The following is a 22,128-nucleotide window of genomic DNA, read 5'->3' as shown; positions in this document are numbered from 1 at the left end:
GCGAGAGAGTGTATTGATAATCATTTTTTACCTTACATGTTTTCCAGTACACCTTGTGTGGTCACACACTATCATCATTTTGATCCAACGTCATTCCCATTTTACAGCTGAGGAAACTGAGTCACAGCATGTAAGTGCCATGCCCGAGGTCACTTACTTGATGGTAAAGCCCAGTCTTGAAACCGACTTGAAACACTATCTACTTAATTACACTTGCATTATTATGCTTTTCTCTGTAATTCACCCTGTTGAAGAAGAGGAGGATGTGGGGAGGAAGGAGAGATTACTCTGGACCTGTCACTGTTCACTCATGCCGTTACAAGGCTGTGGTAAAAGGTGAGCTAGGCGGCTTCCTGGAAGCTGATAGAGTCATTGGCAGAATGTCTCAACTCACCAAATTTTCTAACTCCTGGATTCCCATTTGCAAGATGAGAATAAAATCTAACCTTCTTACATGCTTACGCCAGCTGAACTGAGGCCACTCAACCCTGTTTTCCTGGCAGGGTGTTGGAGCAGTGGCTCATAGCTCCCGTTCATGGGGTCTCTTCCTTCATTTTGTCACCATCCAGCATTCCCCAGGGCAGGCCTCAACATCAGTGACCAGCTTTGCTTTCTTCCCCTTTTGGGCTCAGCGGCTCAGCTGGTGGGTAGAGAGTGGGGGGCTTTGACAGGGAAAAGGAGGACGTTGCTGAAGTGGGTGAGGGTGCACATCTCTGACCTAATGGTAGGAATCCTGCTTGATGCCAAGTGAACCCTTGATAGTGAGTCCAGAATTTCAGTAAGGGGACAAGGAAGTAGCACGTGTGGCATTCCCACTATAGCCAGATGTGGCCTGATTTGGTCCCCCGCCAATCCTGGTGGAGTAGGCATCATCTGCATCTTACCAAGGAGGAAGATGAGCCTTGGAGACGTTGCCCAAATCAAAGCTGGTAAGTGGGGGAACCAGTATCCAACTCAGACCTGCTGAACCCAGAGCCACAGCTCTCCCCTCTAATCAAGAGGACAGCAAACTGGCTAATGTTCAGTTGAGGTTTATCAACTGTTATGGAGAGGAAAGGAAGAGAAATGAACATTTATTAAGCATTTAACTCGTGCACAGCTCCTTTTAGGCACTGGGGACGTAGAAAGGTGACTATAATGCAGTGGCTGCCCTCAAGGCACTTAACAGTCTTGGGGAGAGATAAACCAGGGCGGAGGGAGGCCTGGGCAGGAGAGGCGGGCCTTAGGAAGAACAGTTGCTCATGTTTATATGTGCAGGTCTCTTCTAAGTTTTTTTGGTAGTATTTATTTGGATCTGGATCCATACAATTATTATTATTTTCATTTTACTGATGAGGAAGCTAAGACAAGTGACTTGCCCAAGGTCACCAAGTTAGCAGAGTCGAGATTCAAATCCAGGCTGTCTGCCTCAAGAGCTGCATTTTCTTTAGACTACCGTAGGAGACTAGGCAAACTGGTCCCTTTGTTACACTATGTGATAAAATTCTTTTATCCAACTCGGGTGTCTTTGGGGAAGTTCCTAGAGAAAAACCAAGCCTACCTACCAACTTCTCTAAGTGTGTAGACAGTGTTCATTTCTTGTTTTTCCGGCAACAACAACAGCAAACCTAGAATACCAACCCATTACTCCACAGTGGGAAATGTAAGTGTGGACCAGAGCACTGGATGTGGCGTGGAGATGGTTGTCTCTAAGTCAGCATGTTTACATGGGCGCCTGCCTAACTCATAGCCGGAAGTTTGCTTGGGAAGCACCGAGCCAGAGCGAGGGGGCTTGTCTCATGGTACGAGAAGGGTTTCTCAGCCGCTGTAGTTTGGGGTTTCCTTTTCCACTGATGTCTTTGCCAGTAGCAGCAAAACACTAAAATTCAGTTCACCATTCCTTCTTGGTTTTACATTTACAAGTTCTGCTGTCCAAAGACAGATGGCCTCAGTCTTCTCCTAGTCACCTCAATTGAAAATGCCCCTGTTTTCTCCACCAGAGTAATTTAATCTGGTTGACAAAGCAGTGAGTAAGGTTGACAAAGCAGCAAGTAATGGGAAGATGTGGGACAAAAAAACTGATGGCCTTTAGAAAGCTGGAAATTGTAATTTTAAACGCATTCTAATATCGCTCATTCAAACAACATTAAAGGAAAAATGGGTGGTGTGCAAGATTTCATTACTATTACTGGAGTGAGAAGTGACCAGGTCAGGAATAGTGCCACGAGTCCATAAGTAGCATGGGGCCAAAAGAACATAAAAGCATGAAATGTATGATGGCTATTTGGATGATATATGTTTCTGAATAAAGAGTCAGGCAAGGGTCTTGTATGTGGACCAGAGTTGTTACTAGAAATATTAACCTGGCTTCAGCCAATTTCAGAAGATGCAATGACGAAATTGCCCAGAGCCCCTCGAGATTGGAGAGTTCTTTTTATGATGGGTCCCCCAAGAAATTACAGCTTTTCTCTAAAGTCGGAGACACTCAGCCTTTGCCAGCTACAGCGGGGTGACGAGGCAAGTGATTTAAGATGGGAGAAGAACGGCCTCTCCTCCACTAAATCACGTTTCCTCTTGGCCTCTGTAGTTCCACGTCACTTCACAGCGCAGTCTCAACCTGCCGTAATTCACTCACGTTCTCTGCCCTTCCTGATTTTCTGTGCACACGTGCTGGCTGTTTTTCTTCTAGGCCTTCAGAAACCCAGCCCATTCGTGTGGTTGAGGAAATTGAAAATGCATCCGTTAAATAAAGGACTGCATGGCTTTTGTGCCCTGACAGTGACCGCTGTTTGGTGATGAGTTAAAGCCAAAGTGGGAAGTATTCAAAACCCAAAACAAACCAAGGCGGAGTTGCAGTGGGTGAGGGGCAGGTGAGCGATTTCTCCATGGGCTTGCTAGTGGCTCATTACTATTTCTTAGGAAAGTCTGTCAGTAGCTTCAGTAAGGGCTCTTCATTCTTTTTACGATGCCCACCGTTCTCATACTATGTTACTATTATTTTATCATTTTAAATAGATTCAAAGCAGACTGTGTCTTGAAATCAACAATCCAGGCAGCCACAGTTGTCTTCAAAGAGGTCATCGTATTTGCTAGTTCTTGGCAAATTATAGTCTATATATTTTTTTCCATTTTGAAGTTATTCTGTTTCTGGTTACCTGACTTTATGCATTCTTGTTTGTTGATATGACTACAAGTGACTTCAATGGGCAGATGTTTTCCTAGATGCAGAACTAATTAAGTTTAGTCGAAGATTTTAAAAAGGTTGTAAACTTCCTTTAATCTTCAACTTTTGAGACTCCAAATACCAGTTCTACAGCTTCTGTAAGCTGGAAAAAAAATCCCCCCAAATAATAAGGAAAACAATGTATAAACATTTCCCAAACTATTCTATCCACAAAGAATTCCATTTATAAATGGAATACTCCCTTCGTTTCTTTGCCTTGGAGCTTGGGGGATAGCTGTTTCTATTTGTACATTTTCTGAATTTCTGCAGTTTACACTTGTTTACGGTACGTTGGGGAGTTCAGAGTAACCATTTGCAAATGTTTGAAGATATTCAAAAGAAAATATCCCCCCTCCTCGATTTTCCAGGGAAATGACATATTCTCTTTAAATAAAATAATCAATGGAAAAAATGTGTACCATGAGTAACCCATTCAGCCTCAATTTTTCCATTCCTGAGGAGCAACAAGTCCATACAACTTCCCACCTTTGTGGCTCCCAAATTTCTTATGTGTTTCTAAAACCAGAAAGAAAATATGAGACTCTGTTCCCTGGCCCCAATTCCGTAGTGCTCTCCCCGCCTCAGCAGCAGGGGTTCCTTCCACTTTTTGTTTTCTCTGGGAGAGCTCGAGGAGGGGGCTGTAGTTTGGGCTTTCGGGAGTTTAGAGTTTAATTATTAGTCTGGTCATGGAGCCACAATCCCAGAAAGGTCTATGTCAGAGACAGGGAGCTCACCTCGTTAGGAAAGCCAGACGGGTGCAGATGAGAGGTAACTTTCTGCCAGTTTAGTTTGTCCTGCTGAAGTATTAGAGAGTGCTCTTCCTGGGAAGTCAGTCCATCCTTTGGAAATATTACTCTGGGTGCCTACTTTTAAAGCAAGGAAAAGAAGAAAAATTGCCAGTGAGAAGAGAAAATCAATACAAATGGGATGTGCTCAGATCCCGTGCCAGACTTGAGATTTTTAACGTTCTAATAGTTGATTGCTGGAAAAGTTAATTGGCAACGTAATCGTTGATGTTAAAGTTTCGCCGTCTGTCAGGATGCAGATGCCTGTCCAGTTCTGGGTATAGGTCATTCAAAGAGCCAGCGAGAAGCACCAGGTGTGATCATGCACACAGGTGAGTGGTGAGGACCTGGAAGAGCGCTTGCCGTGGTCATTTGAGGCTGTAGAGGAGAGTTTGCTGGGATGAACAGTGTCAAGCTTGGCTTCAGACACAGCTCGTTCAATGCTGCGGGGTCTATTTTAACCCTTTTGACAAGGGGATTGAAGGAGGGTTTTAATGTGCAGGCATCTGGCTTTGAGATATTATTCCAATCAGATTATGATGGAATAGGAAATGACATATGTGACTAGGTATTTATTTATTTCAGATGTAGCCATAACCCTCCGTCTTCAGCAGGCCTGGGACTAGAGTGAGGAAGGGGAAGTGCTTAGTGTGCAAACTTCAAAGAGTAATTCACTCTCCGGGTCATGCAGGTGCAGCCCTAGTCCTGGCTCTGATCTCCAGACCTTCGGATCCGTGTGGCAGCTCCCTAAAGCTAGTCTGCTCCATGGACTAGTCTTTGGATGGCCTTCAGCAATCCCCCCTGGAATGTCATGGAAAGTTTTATGTGCCCACGCACAGAGGCATTTTCTTGGGAGGAGAGGTCCATAGATTTTGGCCTCAGAGAAACTATGCCTTACATCTCTGAAGGATTATCTTATCACCATCTGAGTTGGAATTTTTCTTGTTACTCTGAGGAAGCTGAATTAATTATAAGTTTCCTTTAAAACTTAGAACTTATTTTTAGCAAATTTTGCTGTGGACTCAATATTGCAGAATCCCTCTTGCAGCTACAGAATGTAGCACTTGCCTCGGTAAGATTGCCTTAGTGACAAAATGCAAAAGGTTGTAGAGCTTTCTTCAAGTTACCATGTCCTATGACTGCCTATGGTGAAAGAAGAAAAGGGAAGCGAGAAAAGAAACAAGCTAGACACTTCCCCAGGACTTGGATGTTCAGAGTTTCTGCTGTGGAGGGAGACCCTGTCCTTCCATGAAAAACCTTTTACCCTGCTGTTGAGGCCAACGGAGCCGAATGGCGAGAGTCTGAGAAGTGCATGGTTCAGTAGACCCCAGGGCGTCGATGAGGCCATGTCTGAGAGTACTGCCCATCCTCCCTAGCTCCCTAGCATGCTTCTTCACCTGGGGAGAATGTGCTTGGAAAGGGGAAAGCCTTTGACCAGCCATTAGCAAGCCATTGCCCAGAAGGGCACTGAAAATAAGCTCCCTGTCTGGTTTCCAGTGAATCACTTCCTCACCGGCCTGAGCAGCTGCCTGGGCATCATAGTTCAATCATTTACACCTACCATGGTGCAGACAAGCATTGTGGAGGGGCAGAGGTGTTTGAGAACCAAAGTATACTACAGCATGGAACACTTACCTCATGGAGTGGAACGCTTACCTCCACCCCCAACACTCCGCCTTTTCCAGACTCTCTTGTCAAAGAGACTGTACCAAAGGGACGGAGGGTGGCCATTCTATTTTCCTTCCCCCTGTCCTGTGCAGAACTATTTTGTATCCTTCAGATGCCAATTTGAATGCATAACACTTTATATGTGGGTACGTGTTAAGGACATGCATTCTGCCTGTGTAAACTTTTTTTTTAAGCCCCCAAAGCATAAAAGGAATCCATTTCAGAGAAAAATAAATTAGCTTTAAAAGATAAACAATTTAGTGCTGGCATCATTTAACAGGGTCCCATTCTCAAGGAAAAGGAGTAAATGCTGTTTTTAAATACTACTCCTGTAGAATTCTTCTCCATATTTGTGGATTTTCACAGCCTTCTGCTTGAGGAAAAAGTCTGGTGGGGTCAGGATTGAGGACGTGAGGCCATTGACAAGGAGGGGAAATACACACACACAGGTTATTTCAAGGGCCGTTTAAAAGATTCTAGTGAATAGACTGGAGCAAGAGCAAAGTATAATGACTGCGGAAAGTTGGAATTAGTCTCTCATGCTTTAATTAGCTCCTGAGTGTTCGAAACATTCTTACATTGGAAACCAGTCGAGTTGCCCCTGAGATCTCTTAATTTTACGCTCTTAGGACTGAGCTACAGACATAAGCAACAACATGCTCATGAAATTTTAGCGTGTTGCCCAAATGCACAACTGAATAGGGAGAAGGGAACACAAGAGCAGAACTGCCTTTCCATGTAGCCCTGGGGTCAGGATGGCAACAAATCAAAGCTGTTTAGGCTCCCCAGCCTCATCCCATTCAGATATTTGGTTGTGCTGCTGGTTGTCTCATCATTCCTCCTTTGAACCTCTGGTTTGTTGTCTTTCTTTGATAGCAAGCTGTGTTTTGTTTTGGGTCAAAGGGAAAGTAAGAATATGACTGATAGCATTTAAAGAACAGGAGGGAGAAACACCCTTTATGGACTTATTTGACACGAATCATTGACCTAACGCCCAAAAAATGCAATTAAAAAGTGTATCTCTCCCTTATTTGCATGGCCTATTTCCCCAGACATATTTTTGGTATTGAAAATGAATGGTATTCCCATACAACATGTGTCTCAATTTGTAATGATATCCTCCTTGCAGCTGGCTTAGTTCTCCAAGTGTTTCTAAAATGTTACTGTCTTAAATTTGAGCCAACCTACAATAACAAATTATCTAGAAGCAAAGTGGCTAAGCTGCATTTGGTGAGAGAAGGGGAAACCCTATATTTCGTCCTTCAACTCTTGTTTTGGAAATTCAGGCTGTAACGTGATCTTTTTCTAGGGAAATCTACACACGCACACTTTAAAAATTGTGCAGATTGGGTGTTGTGGGAGCAAGAATGATCAGGTTCAAGTTTCTCTGCAAAGTTCTGCATCCCATCAACAAGCCCTTTTGATATTTTAAACCCGTACTTAGAGTAATTTCAAGATATTTGGAGCACATGTGGTTAAATGTAAAACTTTGTCATTATGATTTGTTAGATGCTTATACTTTAAATATTTATAAGCCATTTTTAAGTACTTTATCCAAAAGCTTTCTCCCATTAGACTGCTGTACTGGAGTGGTATCTGAGCATCATGATATATGGAAGATACCAGGGGGATGTCACTGCAGTGTGCATGCGCATTCTTCCTGCTTTTCTGGTTTTAATTCAAGTGATGTTTTTAGTAGATTTCAGCTTATTTAAAAAATGTATAAAAACTCATAAACAGGGTTGGTTGTCTGTGATTAAAAAAAAAATTACCCAGTCCCCCAAAAGTAAAATGTCCAACTTGAATCACGCTGAGTCCCACCTCTTTTTCTTATCCTGAGTAATTAGTAAAACTTTCCGTTAGGGTGTTGGATCTGGATCTGTGTCCACCTTAAACTTAAAGTGTCACATTGTTCCTCCGAAATGTCTTAGGGACAACTTATTGGTGGCTAGATTGAATTCTTACTATTCACCTTCAGCCATCTTGGGAACTAAGACGTAGGACCGTGGCTTTACTGTAGGGAGTCTGTTCGTGCACTTAATGTGAAAGAGAGGAGAGGAAAAAACACTTTTTCCAAATTCAGAATCCATTTAAGCTTCGGAGGTTATAAATTTCAAACTGACCACAGACCTCTGGGGCTCACACTCTTTTATGGCTGGCAAAATACAACTTTCTGGGAAGAACGGGGGAAAAGAAGGCTTAGAAGGGCTCATAAACCTGCTTGGACATCTAATCGCTTGTACCAAGCAGCGTTTTCATGAGTTAAGTGTAAATGAGTCAGAAACATATAGATCGAATTTCTTTTAAAATACACATGGGTTTAAAAATTAAGGCCACAGTGCTTGGCAAAATAAGTTTTGGTTTTAGCCAAACCCCAGAAGTTTGAAAAAATAGTTCTACAATTTGCCAAACCAAAAATACATCCAGGTCCCTCCATCCTCTCATCTAATACAATGGCATCATAAACATGGGACTTAATGTCTATTTTCAAATCAAGGTTTGAACAACATGAATCCCAGATGCTAATTGAAAACCTATGAAAAAGTTTTTGTGGGAAAACATTATGAACGTACAAATGAAGTTTCTGATTTCGGTTGAGGGTTCTGATTTCGACAGCACTCCTCACCGTCTGATCGTCTGATCAACTTGTTCTGTGTCTCAGCTGTGTGTGTGTGGCCTATGCACAGAAATAATAACTTATTAAAAATCCTATGTTTGGAGTTCTTAATTTATATTTAATTAATATATCACATTCTGCAAAACTTAATAAATTCCTAATCATATCCAAACAGAGGGGGGCAGTCGCTTTCACTTATTCATGGTTCAGAGATAGTCGTCATTTATTTCTCTAGGGGGTAAAACATATCCAATTTTAACTAACAAAATCTAACATTGACTTCCTGCAAGGACACTTTTATTAGGTGATATCAGGAAGGAAGGAGGAAGGAAGAAAGGAGAAAGGAAGGAGGAAAGGAAGAAAGAGGAAGGGAGGGAGGAAGGAGGAAGGGAGGAAGAGAAGAAGGAAGGAAGGAAAAAACAAGGGAAGAAAGGAAGGAGAAAGGAAGGAAGGAAAGAGGGAGGGAGGAAGAAAGGAAAGATGCAAGGAAGGAAGGAAGAGAAAAGAAAAAAAAAAAGGGAGAGGTTGTGGCAGGGGTCCTTGAGTTGTTTTGAGGAGCTAATTAACCTTGAGAGAGACACGAAATAACAAAATAACGAGGTCACTTTTACAAGCAATATGCGGAATCTGCAAACTGATGTGATACAGTACAAAAGCCTGTGCTGGCCGCCGGCTTCAGCGAGGGCAGGGACTGGGGGCGGGTCACTCTCCCTTGTAACCGAGCACCTAGCTTGGGAGCTGGCAGAACAAGCTCGCAAGTATTTGTTGAGCAAATGAATGAGAAGAGTCTGAAGAGACGACTAGCCAATGGCGTTAGGCTGATAGCATTCCATAAAGCAGATGAATTTGGAGTTAGATCCTAAAACCGGGGAGGGACGTGGACTGGCAGTCAGGAGTGGAGGAATAAGGAATGCAATTGGATGGCCCAAGCTGCAGAGGCAAAGAGCAAAGCCACGTTAGAGATGACCTTGCCCTTGCCTTGGCTGCAGCAGAGGGCTTGACTGCAGAAGGAGAGGAGCAGGAGGCTGGAGGAGAAAGGTGGTAGTGGAGCAGGAGGTTGTGGGATTTGTACTCTATACATTAGGCAGCGTCACCACGACCTCGAGCAGAGCAGTGACAGGATGAAATCTGGGTTTGAGGAAAATTACTTTAGCAGCTGTTTGTAGACTGAGAGGAAGTAAGACTGGCCTCGCTAAAGCTGATGGCTGCATCCTGATGACAGGCTAAGTACCAGCGGTTGATTCTAAACATTGCAGTATGTTATCACTACAGTGTGAGGGGCAGACACTGCTATATCTATGTCTTAAGTATGGAAAGCCACTGTAGCCATGCAGTGGGAAGAAGAACTCCTTTCTTTGGGCCCAGAGTAGGCCTAAGGAGGCTTCATAGCACACCAGGAAAGGAAACCTCACAAAGCCCAGTCAAGGAGGGTGCTGGCCAGGCCCCAGATTGCTGTGGAAGTGGGCTCCGCCCTTCTGACCAGCTGCTCCGAGCCTTAGGCCAGCAGGGCAGGGAGTGGTGCGGGCTGCCGGCTGTCGCCTAGTGGGTGCACAGAGGCAGGCAGTGGCTCTCCTGGCAGAGGACTTCCCTGATGATGGACACGGAGACTGGACAGTGGCCACAGTGATGCCCAAACGCTATGTCCTTGGCCTGAAGAGCAGCCTTGAGGCCTCGGTGTCTTGCTTTCCCCCAGACACCTTCAGAGATTTTCACAGAATCTAAGTCAGATCCTCCCACAGCCTGCGGGTCCTTTTAGGGGAGTTTGGCAACTTTTGGAGATGTTCTTTCATCTTTTTTAACTTCCTAGGCCATAGACCTTCTGAAGCTTCCACATGTGGCATCAGTGGGCTCCCAGGAGTGAAGGAAGGTGTCACTGTGGTTTCGTGGATAAGAACATCTGCTTTGGGGTTGGGCCGGCCTGGGTTCAGATCCTGCCAGAGCCATTTCCTAGATGAGGGAAGAAGTGACTCAACCTCTGAGCTATTAGTATTTTCATGAGTAATAGTAACAGTGCTGTGAAGGATAGGTAAGAAAACATACGTAGAGTGTGGCGCATCATTGGTGCCCTAGAAATGGCAGTTACTGTCCTGTTAGAAAGGCTGTAATGCCTGGGAGAAGAGCACAGGGCTGGAGTGAGGCCTGCTTTGATTTGAAAACCGGCTATGTTGCTTTCCAGCTGGGAGTTTGGAAAACTTTTATAACCTCTCTGTGCCTGAATCTTCTCATTAAATAATGGTAACAGCTAGTACTTATTGAGCACTTTTCCTATGTAGGCAGTGTTCCAAGTGCTACATGCCCACAACAACCCAATGGGACACCATTATTAAACTTATTTTACAGATGGAGAAACTGAGGCACGGAGAGGTTAATCTCCTACCGAGAGTCATTGGCCATTAAATGGCAGCACTGGGATTTAACTGGCAGTCTGGCTCCAGAGTTTCCACATAAAACCACTGAGCATATCTTATATAGAAAAAAACGAAGCTAATACCCCTACTTAGTAATAGAGTTGTCAGGCTCCAGTGTAAATAACATAAGTTAAAATGTCCAGGAGGTACCTGGCACATAGTAGGTCCTTAGTATAAGAATTGTCATGGTGGCCCCTGCAGCCCAGAACTTCTTCGCTCAAATGTGTCATGTAAGGTAATGAAACACTTCCATGCTGTTGTTCCAGAAATTGTCATAAGATGTCTGGTTCCACTTTTACAAGTAGAGACTGGGACAAACAGAGCGAATGCTCAATGTCACAGCGTGGCTCAGCTAGGATTAGAACCTGAGTTCTCATCTGCCTTTCCCCTCAGTGGGACACGGGATACGACCAAAGCTGCTTGAGTTACAAGCCCTGTGCCAAGGACCAGAGTCATATTTTTGCCACCCACAGCATCGCTTCCTCATGTTGGGCAGCTGATTTCAGAGACGAAATAGGTTGTACCTGAATACCTGGGGCTGAAGGGTTGAAGGGTTGCAGAAAAGCGATTATTAACCACGCTCCCCATCTCCTTGGCTGTTTGGGGTGGGGGCAGGGGGACAGTATGCTTGTTGTTATTTCTTACAGTGAAATTTCCATGAATATGGAGCCTGTCTCTCTCCCTCTCTCTCTCTCTGCTAATGGGCTGGTTGTAAAAAAAATAATAAAGTGTCATAAAGACCTCTTTTTTTGGATCTCATCTGAAAATCTTAAAATCTCTTGATCCATAGACCATAGCTACTTGCCACATAAAGCTGCTTTTTTCTCTAGGTTCTTTTGTTTGTTTTTAATACCTAGAAGGCCTGTATTCAGATAATATAGAGAAATAACAAACTCAATCTTAATACAATAAACATCTACCTTTTTTTGTCCAAGGCAGAATTTTTGGAAGGTGTGAATCAGCGTCGGCTAGTTGATGTATTGAATAGGACTTGAATGGAAATGCAATTAGTAATTTTTATCAAATAACTTCTCAGAGTTCTTGTTTGCAAAGCAAGGGAGCTGGACTATGTATGTCTCTAAGGCCCCTCACAGCTCTGATATCGTAAACCCCACCTGTCAGGGTAAGGAAGGTGAGCGATGAAACCTGGATTGGGGGCAGCACTCCCTGCAGGGGGTGTAACATTAGAGTCATAGGAGCTGGATTTTAGTCCAGCTTTGCCCCTTTCTAGCAGTGACCTTGAGCAAGTAGGTTCTTTAACCTTCCTAGGAAAGTTTCCTCATCTGTAAAATGGAGACAATAATAAACTTTAGAAGCATTGTTGTTTCAATGAAATAAGTGTATAAGTGAAGTCAGTATATAAGATATACCAGTTTTCAAGTGAAGGAACTATATGAAAGTTTCTAGTGCAATACTTGACATAAAGTAGGTGCTCAATAAAATTTGACTCCTTTCTTTGAAAACACTACGGCTTTCTCAAACCGTAATGGAAAGTGCTTGGTCCTGAAAGCCAGGGGCATAGGACTCTAGGCTCTTCTTCAAAGTTTCCTGCAGAATATTAGCTGGATCAGGTAATTCTTTATTTTATTTTTGTCTTTTGTGAATGGATGTAGCTCCCTGCTCCAGTGTGTTGGTACAAATGTGCACTGTGAGTCACGAGTCCCCGCCTGCTTTTAGAAAAAAGCCAGAGATAGAGTCATTTGCTTTGCCTAAACTCCCAGGTTCCAGAAAGGACTGGAAGTAGTTAAAGAGGATCAGTTGTCCAGGGTGAAGATAAGGCCTTTGTGGGTGCACAAGAGGGGGTTCCCCGGTTCAGCGTTCTTGGTCCCCCAGGAACTTTCTGAGGTCAGCCAGAAACAGCAGTGACTCCTTATAAGAATAAACAGGCCTGTCTACCCATTTAACTCCTAGACCCAGCTAAGCAAAGAAAACCAGAATTTTAATTTCCGAAACAAAGAATTAAAGATGGAGTTATCTCAGTAGGGGGTCTTGTATGGTTGTGATTTTTATAGATTAAAGAGTAAAATAAGAGACACTGCTAAAGAAGAAAATTATTAAAAAAAAATTCAAGTTCTTAGGTTTGGTTTAATTTGTTTTCTTTTAAATATACATGGGCCTTAGCTTGTCAAAGCCAAGGAGTGAACAGCTCAGTGGTGACGAAGTTGTGATTCAGACCAGAGCCAGCACTGAGCTGAGCTGAAGCTCACCCCGGGCCCCCACACCCCTGTCCTCACCCTGGGTTATTTCCCAACGCAATCGCACTAAAAAGGAAAAAGGATTTTTTAAATTACTTTCATCAGTTAGTGAGCTATAAGGAAAGAGATGCCCTCCACTTCATTAATGAAAACCATTTCCAACTCGATAAAAGTCATTTCAAAGCTCTTCATGAAGCAGTGGTTGACGGGGGAGAGAGGGAACCATTTTCTTGGCAAAACCTCTCCAAGCGTAGCCCTTTCTGGGATAAGCTTGGTGCAGAGACCACTATCTGGCATCACACCTGGGTTTATCAGCTGCTGCAGGTGGCTCTGTTCATTGACCGCGGGGCTGTACCCTTGTGAGTGTCCCAGAATAGCTGTGGCTACCTGAGAGCAGTCCAGTCCTTGGGGACTCGTTATTGTCCCAGATAAACAGCGTGGCCAAAGCCAGAGTGTAATGGCTGTATTTAACCATGATAAGTGATGGGCCAACATGCTTGAGTGAGTGGCATCATTAGTGCGACCTGGGTTATTGGACAAAGGCAAGTCGGTTTGGCAACAGGCATTTCTTGCACATCATAGAGTTGATGCCACCAGATTTTAGACTCATGGGAATAAATATGACAGTCACGAGGAGCTTGCCTTCTAACCAGGTAAGACAGGACTACAGGACTATAGGATTCTGGTTATGCTAATAACATAGGTACGTAAGGAAGGAAAGAGGAATAAAAGTTTGGAAAATGGTTTAGATTAATCGAGGCAGGCTTCCTGGTAGAGGTGGACTCACACCACGGAGGGACTAGCTTGGAAATGTTGGGATGTAGAATAAGACAGACATTTTTCTCTGGACACACATTTTCTTTGGGGAATGGTTGCCTGGAAATTGTAAAATTTCCTTTTAAATGCTATCAGCGTAAGTCTTAGGCTGTACAGGCCAAGAAGAAAAGGTGAGAATGACCATATTTTGACAGTATCAACATTGAAAGAATTTATTAGTACTCAGGCACATTTTTGCTCTCTGTAATTCTCTGAAAATTCTTGTGTGATAAAGGAGAATGAGTAACTCACTCACTCTTAGCCATGCTTTTGTGATGAAAAGGAAATGTCAGGTGGACAGAGGCTCTCTCAGTGCATTTGGTGTGCAGTTATGATTCCATGAGGAAGACACTTCATTGCTCTGGCCAAAAGGGACAGGTGGGCCTGGAATTCTGAAGACACCTGGCCATACATGCCCACTGGAGACCATGCGTTATGCAGCCGGTCTTCATACACGGTACATCCATGGTATACAGGATGGGCTGTGTGTGTGTGATGTTCCATGTCACAGGGCCCTGGCTTGTCCTGCTTTCAGACAAACCCCCAATTCAGAAGAAAACCTGAATGTGAGGTGCAAATATTGCCACTTTCCCAGAACCCCCTGCATTAAGGGACATTCCAGAAATCTCTGCCAGTGCTGAGAATGTGTGTGTGTGTGTGTGTGTGTGATTAATAGAGAGAAGGAGACTCTTTCTGAAACTTCAGACTTTGAGGTCCAGAAATTAATAGTCTTTCTTATACACTGATAACAGATTAATATTCAACTGCTCAAGTTTATAATCCTACATACTAGATACTTGTTTTGGTCCAAAGATCCTACAATCACAGAATATGAAAGATGGAAGATATAATAGAAAATCTCACCCAGGCCCCCGTTTCATAGGAGGGATCAAGGCTTAGGGAGGTTATAGAATAGGTCCAAGGTCACACTGCTAGTTAGGGGTCACATTGGGCTGTAACTCACATCTGTCTCACTTTTGGTAGTAATTTCCTTTTCACTCAGAGCAAGAAATTCAGACAGAGAGGATGGATTTTCCCTAAGATCCCCATGCTTGGCAAGGGCAAAGTAGGAAGGGGCTCCGACTTTGGAACTTCCTGCCATGATCACTTTCTAAAACTCCAAGCTTGCTTCCTCCCCACTCTTGAGTTCTGTACCTCACATACCAGTAACTATCAGGAAAGTGAAGCCCGAGCTTGGTTCCGTAGTCTCATTGATTCCAGAGTCTACTCCTGTGTCACCAACAGGGGGGCTGCCCTGTACTAGCCAGAGCCAGAAGAACAAATGAAGATAACTTCAGGACCACCCCCTCCTCAACTGGTATCGGCAGAAAGGGATTTGTACTGCCACCATCTGGCCTTTGTGGGTGTCCCGGCCTCGGCAAGTGTGTGGTGAGAGGGAAGGAAACAGCACAAATTGTCTACTTTGCCATTCTCTTAAAATAAGCTTGGTGTGAGGAGGCTTCTGGAGGCAGCAGGAATGGGGCTGCAAAAAATAGCGTGTGGTACAGCTGCATCCTTTAGAACTTTGGGGGAAAACACATATTATTTACCAGACAATAATAGATACCAGCGAATAATAATGATTATTATAGTGTTTGGGATGGCAAACGCTGTAGTTAAGCTTCCAGAATGGCTCTCATTATAATCCTGTTTCCCCAGTCCCTTATGAAAGCCTTGAAATTTTCTCCAAGTAGGCTGATGCTGTCCATGTTTGGCCTTTGTCCAAAGGTGATTTGAACATAAGGAAATTTATTTGAGAAATATTTCACATTTTTGGGTCATGGTTACATTAGAGGAAAAAGCTACATCACTCAAAAGCAGTGGCAGCAATCTTAAGGAAGGAATTCAAAATGGTGGTGTTTTCCAGTCGCTGGAAGAAAGCATTAAACACCTTTTTTTTTTTCTTTTCCTTTAGAAAGAAAGAATTCAGAGGCCCCCTCTGACTATAAGATTTGGTCACTCTTGGTCTCAAGCCCAGAGGTGGGGACGGGTTCCCTTCCTCCACAGCAAGTTTCAGGCTGTGCTCCCTACACGAAAAAGAATCATCTACAGTAGATGCTACGCTGGTGTCTTTGGATCCATTTGTCATTTCTGAGGCTGCTTCCTGGTCCTTTGTGACTTCACATTTGGTGGCTCTTGGTGTTTTTGTTTCTGTGTCCCTCTCGCCATTGTCCCTCATTCTCAAAAAAAGAAAGGAAAGAAGGAAGAAAGGAAGGGAGGGAAGGAAGAAAGAGAGAAAGTGAGAGAGAGAAAGAGAAAGAAAGAAATTAAAGTGAGCTCTTTATTCAGAGATAAATATCCGCGTTTCCAGATCTGACCATGCCAAATGAAAAGGTTTCCATGGCCTTGTAATTCCACCCCCACTGCATATTTGTGGTGTTTTGCATTTTCACTTTGGTTATTTAATATACATATTAAATGCACACAGATCTGGTGATTTAATGTGATTTGGGGAACTCAGGCATTTCCTGTCATGCACATTCAGATTTTTCAAACCTTGTTTTTGGCTGATCGTGATTGTTACCATTAACACCAGGATTTGGATAGCCGGGTTCAAAGCACAAGCTTGGACTTCGTCCTCCCCTCGGGCATTTTGACCTCCTCACACTTGTGCTAAATTCATGCTACAGACACTCTGAGCAAGTTTCCAAGTCTCTTTATGGCCTCCATTTCTTCATCTATAAAATGAAGAAATTGTAGTATATTATCTCTGGGGTCCCTTCAAGTTCTAAATTCTGTCACCTCCCTGAAGTTATTTGTTCATTGTTCTAGGAATAATCTCAACAGTTGTAAAGATGTTTATGAGTCCTCTGTCACCACCTCACGTTAGCCAAATTTTACCCATTCACATTCCTGACATCCCCAGTTATTGGCAGGAAAAAAAAGGTACTATTTTGGGGCATGGAGGACCAGAGCCGCTTGACCCTCATTCATTTGACAAACGTGTGTTGAGCTGAACTAGGAGCTGGGCATAGAGACATGAGCAAAACGGACACAGCCCCAGACCTCAGGGACTTCCCCGTTGGTTGGCAAACTTCTAAGTGGCTCCTTACTGGGAGTGACTGAGTGTCCTTAGGAGGTTATGTTTCAAACCAAGGGACTAGCAGCAAATGGAATAAGCCAGTAGGGGTGGAGAAGCAGAGCCTAACGGTGGTGGTGGAGTTGGGGTGGGCATTCCCCAGGTGAACAATCCTGTTTAGAACATCTGCCCTGGGATTCCAAGGCCTGGTTGGTTTATTGTCTTCCAGTCCTGTGCTACTGTTTGGTTAGGATATGAAGAGATGTGAATGGCTCACCTTTGTCAGCAAGACCCACAGAGAGGGGCATTTCTGCCAGCTTAGTTGCCTCCATAGGAAACCATAGGAAGAGAGGTCTATGTGTCCACAGTAAATTTTCATGTCCTAAAAAGTGAATCTCTTGGCTTTCCTCCTTAGCAGTAAACACCAGGGCATGGAGTACAGGGGTGAGGTCTGGAGCTCCAGGCTTGTCTGGCTTTGGGGTGACCTTGGGCAACTCAGAAGACCTTCTGCCAGTTAAGCGTGCAGTAACGTGGAGGGTGAAAGTTGCCAGGTCGCAAAGGATGCTGTTGTGGTCTTTGGGTGAGGGCGTGGTGCACCATGCTCATTGTGGTATTCCAAAAAGCGACTCGAGTTTCATTTCCTCACGCAGAGCTGGCAGGGCTGCATCCTGAGCAGAACCGTGAATGAAAGTCATGTCGAAATCACGCTGTGCTGCCTTAATTTTAGGGACTCATCTTAGGTCTGACCTGATGGCTGGAGAGTGTGCTGGTCTGACTCATGCCTGGGTTCTCCCCAGCGTGGGAGGCGGGGGGGCTGGTTTGGTCCAGTAGATGCTGACAGGCCCCTTCTCCTCTTTTTCCAGGAACGCTCACTCACAGGGTACCTTGCATGGAGAGAGGGCGCAGAGCAAACCATGTCACACCATCCAATGACACCAGCTGGTCAGCTCACCACCCCCTCTGGCTAAAACTCAAGCAAATAAAGCCGCTTCCTGTCATTAAGCATCTCAGAGGAAGCAGCCCTCCCTCCGTGGCCTCTAGCCCAGAGAAGCCAGCACGTCTTGGACCCACCAAGCGGGCCCAGCCTTCCTGCTGCCACCATCTCTGCTTCTCCCAGAGGAACTTAGGGATTTCGCCCCTGGTTTTAAAAAAACAAAACACCAACAAGCCACAAGGACCAATGTAGGTATTCTCCCCGCTCCATCTTCCAGGCTCAGAGGGTGAGGCTGGAAGATGATATGGATTTGAAAACAAAAATCTTTTTTTAATCTTTTTAAAAACTGCTGTGGTTTTGCTGCTACACTAAGAATTGTGATTTGCATTGTACGGTTTTGGACCTATACTGTCCACGTTTTGACGGCGGAGAGGGATCATACTGGAGTCCCAACGCTTCAGATTCATCTCTGTCCTGCCCAGGATGCACTTTTAAATGAAGAGTTAGAATATTTTATTGGCTAATATACTTTTCTTGTTATTTTTACAAAGGCCACCTTTATCCTTTTTAATGCCATATTTTCAGTGTTACACTTTTATGGCTTTTAATTTTCGATTTGACAGATGTAAGAAGCAGCATGAATAGTTTATACTGTGGTTTTTCAGAGACTGAATGCCAAGAGAACTCGGTAAATGTTTATTCTTCTCAGCTTTCTCTTTAAATTCCCCTAAATAGCGCCCCATTTGGGAACAGAGCAAGAGTGTTGAACTGAAGACCAAAATGCCCTCTAGGTGTAAAATAATCCGAGAGGGAATATTTGCTGGGCGTCACGAAAGACTTGGATGAAATTTCAACCCTGATGGTTTTCGGTGATCCAGGAAGTCAGTGAAGCAATCTCTCTATACGCAGAGCCCTTTCATGATAATTAGAATGGTATGGACAAACCAATGAAAACAAGAGGGAAAGTGAGAAAGATCACCCATGATTCTGTTTCACTGTTTGCTTTCTCCTGTCATGGTTAAGAGAAATGTGCAATTGGATCCTCAATCAGTGGGTGGAGGATAACAGGGTAGATTTTCTTGTGTGCACTTGTACAGTTGTAGCTGCGAGTCCAGAAGTCCTCTAGAGCATGTGTACTGGCACTGAGTCGGTGAGACAGTCGTGGAGTATCCCATTCTGATGAGTACAGAAAAAAAAAAAAAAGAGAAAAAAAAAAAAAAAAATCCAAAAAAAGAAGAAAACTAAAAAAAAAAAAAAAATCAAATCACCTTGTGATTCAGTGTATCTGTTTACTAACTCAAATAAAGCAATTGTTCCCTCTGGAGGGGTCCAGGTGCCCCCTGCCCACAGGGCCGCTGAGCCGGCAGCAGGAGGGGTGGCGGGCAGCGGCGGGTGAGGCTGGGACGGTGTCGCGCCGGCCTTAGAGCCCCCGGGGCCGTGGATGCAGTGTACATACTGTATTTCTATATTCTCCTTTGTACAGAGTCACTTAACAAGTCAAGCTACTGTTTTACAGGTGCTCCTTATTTATTAGAGCTGTGAGAGCTTGGGGGACACACCTGGCGAGCGAGCTCGCTTTTTAAAAATGAAATTGGGGGGCAGGGGAAGGGAGGGGAGGGAGGGGAAGCTCGCAAGCCCAGGGAGAGATTTATAAACGTAAACAAAAGGAAAACTTCCGGCAACAAATTCCACCAACCAACCCACCCACCCCAACACCGAGTCCCCGCGCAGGAACCTGCACCCCTCCTCCGGGTGCTCATTTCCATGCTGGGCTCCCCCACATTCTCCTCTCTCCCTGACCGGTGTCAGATTCATCAAACGAAAATAAATCTCTAAGAAAAAAAATGCACTTACATGTGCTGATTTTGCTTTTCTCATTATTACGACTATTGTTGTTATGTTCCTTGTTACAGATGTTCACTTCTTTCCCCCAGGGAAAAATTTTTAGAAATAAAGTAAGTACGTTTTAAAAGATGTTGAGATATTGGGGTGACACTGGCCCTTCCCAACCGTCTGTGGATCATGCTGCTCTGTGAACAAGAGCCCACACGTGTGTTCCAGGGTCTGCTTCCCCACCACGTCCATTGTTGACAACACACACTGCGTGTAGAGCCGGTTCCTGGGCCTGTAGACTGTGGTGTCCCTTCCCGAATTCTAAGTCCCGGTCTTTTTTGGCTCCAAGGGTTTGGATCTAAGGCTCAAGAAGCACCGCACAGTGGATGCAAACTTCGCCCATGGGTTCCCCTCCGATCAGTCGCATCTACTTGGAGGTGGTTTGTATGAATGGGAGGGGTCAATCTGGATTTTTTTTGGTACCTGAATTAAACATCAGAAAGTTTCTAAGGTAGAAAGTACATTAATACCTGGCTCTAGTCAATGTAGATCTAGTCTAGTCCTCTTGTTCTACATGTGAAAAAACTGAAGCCTAGAAAGGTGAATTGACTTGTCCAGAGTCCCACACTGAATTGGTTTAGCTTGTCAAAAAAACGAATGTTCATTAAAAGCTTAGGCACCATCAGTAATTTTCTCCAAATAGCCATCCTAGGAGAGGCTTCTGGATACCTGGTTTCTTTCTCTCGTGGAGCCTGAGGGAATCTCAGAGGTTCCTGGTGTGGGGTTGTGTTTATGACTCCATGGGAACTCCTCAGGCCCAGGTGAGGACGTGCCAGGACCCGGATGCTCAGCTGTGGCTGTCTGGTGCAAAGTGCCTGTTAGCGTTATTCATCTGGACTTGGCCGTAGAGTCAATTGTCCAGGATATCGATTTTGCTTTTGTGCTGTAGTCCAAGATTGCTGAGCAAATATTTTGACCTTTCTGGAAACAAAAGGTACCTTTGTTCCAACATGAAAAGATTCCGGGGCATCTCATTAGACATCGGCACACCTTTTCCTCCTTCCCTTCTTTCTCTTAAACTGAGTGTTCCCTGAGTGCGAAATCCTCTTAGTCCATCAAAACTATATATAAAGAGAAATAATACATAGAATAATTACATAGAAATAATAACGCAAATACTTATGAGCAAGTGGTGAGCGTATGGACATTAGCCTCATTTCATTTTCATGGTGACTCTGTGAGAAAGGTCCTTTTATTTTCCTTTTATTACCGGATCCAATCTGAAGAAAAACTGTTGACGTCTCCATGAATTGTCATTTTGACTTCCTGTCAGTTTGTGGCAGTGATTCAGCTTTGTTGAAAAGTGGCCCTCATTTTAAACTAAGCTAGAAAGTTGAGTGTTAACAGTTGCTGCTCACATACCATACTGAGTGTGGGGAAGTGCTGAGGCCACTCCGCTTTCTGAGAAACGAGTCAGGCAGTGCCTTCCTTGTTGGTAAAGCCCCGCCGAACCCAAGGTCCCATGTCTCATGCTGGGGGTGGAGACTAGAAAAGAGTAGAGCTCATAGCCCCTGCCGCAGAGCTTACATGGAATGAGAGAACAAGGCTGTGGACAAGATGGACCACTTCTTGGTCTCACCAGGGATCTCTCTGAGTGTTTTCCAGGGTGTCTATAATTGCACATCTGGAGCCTTGATTCACAGCCTTGCAACCCACTCTCTTCTTGCAGGTGTTCCCTTGAGCCTCAAGCAGACTTGTAGGTGCCAGCTCATGCTGTCCACTTGCCACAGCCAAAGGCCAGGGCTGAGGCCCAGGTACAAAGGCGCTCAAGACTCAGCCGACTCCTCCACTCCTTTGCTACTCCTCCACCCCAGGGGCGAGAGTCTTAGTAGCTTCCTTGATCAGTTCAACAGGACCCCACCCTGGGACATGCCACACCCCGCTTACAGCTCTTCAGTGGTTCCCTGTGCCCTACAAAGGCAAAGCCACAGACCCAGTGTGGCATGCCAAGACCCCCCAGCTTTGGCCCCTGCTGGCCTCTCCCTGCCTGCCAGCCCCACCTGCACTCCCCATGCTGAGTTAGGAGCTGCTTCCTGACACCTCTGCTCTCTTTCTTCCTTCTACATCTTTGCACACGGAGCTGCCTCTGCCTTCAATGTCTTCCCCTGTCTTCCCTGGGCAATTTCTGCAGCCCATCAAGGCTCAGCCAGCTACTGGGGTGATGCTCTCCTGGGTAACCTGCGGGCACCACTTCCTCCCTTCCCTTGCCAGGGCAGGTACCCCTCCATGCCCACCTCCATCCCAGTGCACATCACACTCTGCTTGTCCAGCTGCTCAGCTTTCTGTGCCCTTTGCTAGTTTCCAAAGTTCCTGAGGTTTGGGATCCTGTCTTATTTGCCTTGTATCTCCTAGGCCCAGCACATGGGAAGTTATTATGATTATTTTTAATACAATTAATAAGCCACCCCCTTCAAAGCTCAATTTACATGCCACCCCTCTGCGAAGCCAAGTCTGATTTTCCTGAGTTGCAATTAATCGCTTCTGCCTCAGGCTCTGTGGCTCTTGTTCAGACAGACTGAGGCCACTGCTCGCACTGCTCTTCCCGTGTCATCCAGGGTCCTAGAAGGTGGCCACTGTGGCCTTCCTAACTT

The 22,128-nt window shown here is 44.7% G+C and overlaps 1 protein-coding gene across 7 annotated transcripts in view; it reads left to right on the top strand.

The window, feature by feature from the left end:
* The window catches only part of SOBP (sine oculis binding protein homolog), a 156,340-nt gene extending 136,768 nt beyond the window's left edge, over positions 1-19,572 (top strand). For 4 of the 7 annotated variants that reach the window (XM_046677256.1, XM_046677253.1, XM_046677258.1 and 1 more), the window contains one exon: positions 17,574-19,572. The gene's annotated coding sequence lies outside the window, so the exon portion shown is untranslated. Of the gene's footprint in view, positions 1-47; positions 8,376-17,573 lie in introns of those variants that run through there. The other 3 variants (XR_006890794.1, XR_006890793.1, XM_046677254.1) reach the window with 3 other exon arrangements.
* The last annotated feature ends 2,556 nt before the right edge of the window (positions 19,573-22,128 follow it).

This window comes from Equus quagga, chromosome 11 (genome assembly GCF_021613505.1).
Source record: "Equus quagga isolate Etosha38 chromosome 11, UCLA_HA_Equagga_1.0, whole genome shotgun sequence".
Lineage (NCBI taxonomy): Eukaryota > Metazoa > Chordata > Mammalia > Perissodactyla > Equidae > Equus > Equus quagga.
Note: the sequence above shows the minus strand (reverse complement) of the source record. Positions and strands in the feature narration are given on the sequence as shown.